The 6,000-nt window shown below is 44.0% G+C and overlaps 1 protein-coding gene across 1 annotated transcript in view; it reads left to right on the top strand.

Moving 5' to 3' along the window:
• The first annotated feature begins 1,884 nt into the window (after positions 1 to 1,884).
• Positions 1,885 to 6,000, top strand: part of ANXA9 (annexin A9) — a 65,410-nt gene continuing 61,294 nt past the window's right edge. Inside the window, exon 1 of the mRNA XM_069218518.1 lies at positions 1,885 to 2,093. The gene's annotated coding sequence lies outside the window, so the exon portion shown is untranslated. The remainder of the gene's footprint in view (positions 2,094 to 6,000) is intronic.

Here is a 6,000-nt window from a genome sequence, read left to right as displayed (position 1 = left end):
ACGCAAAGGATACTACCAGTCACGACTCGCCGCTTGCCACACTTTGTGATCCTGGTCAGTCCTTGTCTTTTCCCCACACATACAATTCTCTAATAGTGCGGAAAGCAAAACATACAGACGAAGTGAAGATCACGTAGGGTCTGATGAGAAAAGCACTCACGGAAACACTTCATCGTTACGTGAAGTTAAGTCACGACCACGTGTCTCACGCTCATGCAGTAACGCGAAACCCACATGCTCCATGCAGTCATGCGCGCACACGCACAGGTGTAACTAGAGCCCTGCAGTGCAGAGGGGCACCTATCTTCAACAAGGGGGGTGGTCTTTCAGGTCAAGAGGAAGACCAGAGAGCCCTCACCACACTGTTCTGTGGGCCCAGCATTATCACAGGACACTGGCGTAAACGCATCGGGCGGGAATGCACGAATAACCAGGGGCGGCTCCTTCGCTATGGCCAAGGAGGGTCGTCCCACTGGCCGTGCCAGAAGCAGAAAAATAAAACACTAGTTTACTACTGTTTTATTTTTCTGCTTCTGGCACAGCCAGCAGTGCAGGGTGGGGTTGGGCCACGGGAGGTAGGAGAGGGGATGAGTGAAGAATGCATTTAAGTGCGCATGTGTGTTTGGTTGGCTATCTGAGGCTGGCCAAACACACATGCACACTTAGGTTTCTGCAGCCTGGCTGTGTAGACAGCTGGGCTGGATAAACTGCACAGACCACAGGAGTGTGTCTGAGCGGTAGTCACTTCCGCTCAGACCAATCCTGGTGCTGCTTTCATGCAAGGTTTTGCATGAAAGCAGGGCCAGCGTTGCTGGGGAGCCTTTGCTGGTGTCCCAGTGAATGCTGGGTAAACTAGAAGAAGAGGAGCTCAAGGCGGCAGGAGGCGCAGCGACGGAGGTGAGGTAAATTATTTGTATTTTTTTCTACCTTGCCTCCATCCCCCACCCCTCCCTGGCGTTATGCAGTGGCCGGCGCTGCGAATAACCAGGCAATCTGATTTGAGAGCAAAAGGCCGCTTTATTAGGATAGGTATGCAGACTCATGTTAAGTTAACAAAAAATAATTGAACAACCCCAGCCTCACTAATACAACCCGACAAGCTGAGCCTGAACAATCCTCTAAGTTGAGGGAGGGAGGGGACACAAACTGGATAGCTCCTACCTCCAAGACCACCTGTGCTATGAAATGGATTAATATAAGGGACAGTGACCTATAACTGTCACCACAACCCCGACCCCGAATCTAAAGTGCGCAATGAATATCCACACTTGCCTGGCTCATACCACCCGCCCGAATATCCCCAGGGGTGGACATCCATGGATGCCACCCCTGGGATCCTAAAACGATGCCCACCGCCTCCCTCCCGCAGACTGTGAAGAGGCGCCCCTGAGTCTCCCAGTCTCATAGAGATATTCGTTGACCTTGGGCTGAGTGGGGGGCTCCTTGACATGGTTGGCAGTGGGGGGCATATAGGGTTTGGGTGGGGCGCGCAGGGGCCTGTGTTACTCCCCCAACATGGACAACCCACCACACACAAGCCTGGATTCCAGCGAACGCCACTGCCTTCTGCACACACCCACACATACCTGCAGACACCTGCGCATTTGGCCTTTCCCAGGCAGCTGAAAGAAGATTAAGCAGAGATTCCAGGCCCAGGGGTGGAGGGGGGATCCTGTCTGACAGGTTCCTCTCTGTGAGGCCCACAATCACACCGAGGAATGCAACTTTGCACAGGTGCACACCGCCTCCCACCCCTTAGTTCTGGTGAACTCTTGTGATCTTGGGCACAGGCCCAGTTGTTCTTTTCTGTAGAAAGACTGAGGAATAGTCGGGCCTGAAGGTTCCTATCTGCAGGAAAGAGTCCTCTGGGATGGGCCCTCAGGGCTTTATCTGATGAAAAAAAGAGACTGAGGGCTATCTTGGAGGCCTTTACTTATAGAAATAGGGAGTGTGGACATGACCGAGATAATGTAACTCAGTGAGTTAAGCTTTCACTTCATGGATCTGTGAGGAAACTGCAGTTTTTAAAACCTGCAAGACCTATTTGGGCATTCATCCGTTTAAGGTCACAAAAGTGAGGACAAGTAAACACGGTAAGCACACCTATTTTTTGGAAGTGGAGTAGGAACTATTGAGTAAAAAACAAATGCTTTTAGTCCTACTTTCCTTTATATTTTTGATCCTATTCTCATAAGATTATTTGTCTCCACACGCTCTTTAATGCCTCATATTCCTTTCTTTGCTCCTATCTCTACCTTGGTATCATTTTTTGTTTTAAATGCTTTCTTTAGATTTTACCCTTCTCCTTTTTGTCTCCTCCTCTCTTTTATTCCTTTCCTTTCGTCTTTCTATCTTTAATTTGACTTTTATCTCTTGTGTTTTCCTTCTTTCTTAATCTTTATTTCCTCGCATGCTCATTTTTCATTTCTTACTTCCTTTTCGGTTCTTTCTTTCTGTCTCTCTCTCTCTCTCCGTTTTCTACACGTTTCTTATCCATTGCAGAGCTTCTAACTTTTATCCCTCTTCATATATTTTCCCTTCTTTCTTTTTTGAAGGTCCTCTCTCTTCCTCTGTTCCCATATTTTTTTCTGTAGAGGTCGTTACTCATTTTTTTCTATTTTTGGTATATCAATTTTATTCCAGCTCCACCTTTGTTCCATTTTTCTATTTCGACCTTGGCTCGTTCCATCCTTATCTTATTTTTTTCGTCGCTCTCCTTTTTATTCAATTCTTTCTTCCTTTCATTCTTTTTTGTTCCTTCTTGTTTTTTTTTTATATTTTAAACTTTCCTCCCACCTTTGTCTCATTCTGTATGCCTCTAAACATTTTTTTAATTCTTTCTCTCCATTTTTACTAATCAGTCAATCACTAAGCTATTATGTACTAAGGGACATGGTAACAGAGCATCAGGAATTAAGAATATAAAATAAGAAGGGGGGAATTTTCTATTTGTACACACATGGACGTCAATTGACCGAAATGCCAGGGTTAGAGGAAGTGATATCACACGCCCTTTCACCTCCTTCCACTTTCACTCACACACACATACTTATACATACACACAAATTCCCACTTAAAAACAATCTCTCTCACATAAACACACTCTCACCCGCAAGCACACACACACACAACATACATTTAAAAGCATTTTTTACTTACCTCAGCTGCATGGCAGGGCCATATTCCAGATAATTGTACTCCATATGTATTTCACTAATAGTGAATAATATCTTATAATTCACTATTAGTATAATAGGGATTTGACAGAAAACAAAGAGTGTGCAGCCCCCACTTACATCGATAAGGGTAAGATGCCACTGTGTTCCTGGCACTCAATTTGACACCTCTGAGGCTGGGGGATGCAAAAGGAGTGCCGGGGGTCGCTAATGGCAAGCCAGGGGTTGCAGCTGTGATCCCTGGCGACCCTTAAATGACGCCCATGTGTACACACTGGAGAGGAACAGTAATTTGGCCAATTACGAGCAAGCCACAAGTGCAATGAGAACAATAATGAACCATTAAAATATATTGAGGGCGATCAAAGACAAGGGTGTTGGACCACAATATAAAAGTTGCAAATTGTCATACTGGATGAGCATCTATGACAGTGTGTGGAATGGAAGGTGCATCTGCAGTGTTTGTAAATAGCTTTCTGACTCTCGTAGACACAAGTAACTCGGAGACTGATGTGGGCGGAGGCCTCACCTTACTCCTCAGGAAGTGTGGAAGGTGCCTGCTCCCATGCTCTGCCACACTACATTTAGTAATGCATGCATATTATTTATGTGCTTCAAATCATGTGCCCAAATGACTGAGCTCCCTTGTGTACTTTCATCTTTGCTGCACTTTGCCCAGCCTTTAATTTCATCTCCTTCTTTCTGTCTTGACGTTTTGTCTCATTCCTCCCATCTTTACATTTTCTCATTCCTTCCATCTTTACATTTTCTCATTCCTTCCTTCTTTACGTTTTATTTAATTCCTTCCATCTTTACGTTTTCTCATTCCTTCCATCTTAGTTTTCTCATTCCTTCCATCTTAGTTTTCACACTCCTCCCATCTTTACGTTTTATCTCATTCCTTGCATCTTTATGTTTTCTCATTCCTTCCATCTTTACGTTCTCTCATTCCTTCCATCTTTATGTTTTATCTCAATCCTTCCATATTTCCTTTCTTCTACCTTGTTTTAATTCCTACCTTCCTCTTTTACTGTCGTCTCCTACCTTCGATCTTTCTCCCCATTCCCTTCTTCTACCTTTGCTCTCATCGCTTGCTTCTATCCTTTATCTCCTTCTTTCCTTTTGCACTGCCTCCGTCTGCTTGACTCACTTCTTTTTAAATCTGGCGTCACAGTGCAGCTGGCTGCAAGACCCATTGATAACAAGGGCTATGGCCCAACCCAAGGAGTGTTTCTCTCTCTCACCTAATGCTATTGGCTGTTTGGTGTATCATTTGCCTCTCGCAGAGTGTTTGTATTACAGCGCATAAGGTATTATTTGCCTCTCTAATTCAATGGCGTAAGAAAGGACCCCGCAGTGAAGGGGGGCCCAAGCTCCAGGGGGCCCCTTCTGCACAGAACAGTGTGCACGGGCAGCAGTCCCCTCTCCGAGTCTAGGGGGCCCTTCCAGGTACTTTGCAGGGGGACCCCTCTAGTTTCATCACACCACTGCTTGAATTATACTGATTCATGATGCATTACATTCTTTATCCCATATTTGCATTGTTCGCAGAAGATATCATATTTTATTTGTTTTTTCACTTTAGCAGGCTTTTTTGAATTTATTAATCAGGATTTAGAATGCAAGCCAGGTCCATTAGATTTGGTACTGCTGTTTTTTTTGCTATTTTTGTAACTTTTTAAATCTCTTCAAAGTGTTTGCCTCCTTTGGCATCCATGGCCAACCCAACAGCTCTGACCCAATATCCCCTGCAAGTGCAGTTTATAATCTTCTGTTTGGAAACTTACAAGTCAACATCAAACCTGAAAGAGGCCAGGCACACATATTCAGTCGGCTCAGTTGCAACTTTCATCCCTCCTGAGCAGAGTGTACAAAACAAGCCTAAACCAGGGTCACTTGAATTATGTCGCAGGGTAGGGCGAAATTATGCAGCAGGGTTGATTAAATTATGTGCCAAGAAAACACAAATTATGCAGCATAATGTGATAGTATTACTTCATTATTCTGTCAATTTCAAACATGTTAACATTGTCTGGACATTGTTGGAACTCTTTGGTACCAGTTTAACACCCAAATATAGTAATTTAGCAACAAATATGTAGCTTTCCAAAGGGCCTTCCACTGAGCGGAAATGCATATGCTGCATTTTTAGCAACGTTTGAACTAGAAACAACATTTTTTTGTCAACATCTGCAGATTACGTGGCAGATGATGGAATATGTGGCAAATGCATCAAAATGTGTAATTATGCAAAAATCGCCGTGCCCGAACAATCTCATAATTCCAGTGGGCCTGGCCTTAACTCTTCTATCGCCAGTGCTGGTATATGGTGGTGCCAGTTGGAGCTCAGATCCAGCATATATTGTTGAGCTAGATACAAGATCTAGGCATGGCCCAAGTTAATATTATCACGTTCCAAATATTACTTTGCCCCAGTGAAGTGTGTGACCACCAAGACAGATACTGCAGCACCTGCAGAAACTCCAGATTTCCTTTAAAACTTTGTCTGGTACATTTAAGAGTCCAGCAGGAGCCCAATTTGCCTGACAAGGAAGCAAGCAGTTTTAAGAAACAGGATAACAACTAGAGCACACCAAAACTGATGGGCACCTGCCCATCAAAGCAAACAAACACAGCTGTTAACTTCAAAAGTTGTAGTCACAAACCAAGATTTGAAAGTGGCATTTGTCACTTTGCATACTATTGTGTATTTAGAAACATTTCATCTTTGCAAGAATGTAAGATGTATCTGTCAATTACACTAACAAACATTTAGTGAGTGGTTAGTAATGAGTGTATATAACTACACTTATTGATTCATTTT

This window comes from Pleurodeles waltl, chromosome 12 (genome assembly GCF_031143425.1).
Source record: "Pleurodeles waltl isolate 20211129_DDA chromosome 12, aPleWal1.hap1.20221129, whole genome shotgun sequence".
Lineage (NCBI taxonomy): Eukaryota > Metazoa > Chordata > Amphibia > Caudata > Salamandridae > Pleurodeles > Pleurodeles waltl.
The sequence above is the reverse complement of the archived record's forward strand: the minus strand, read 5'-3'. Positions and strand labels throughout refer to the sequence as shown.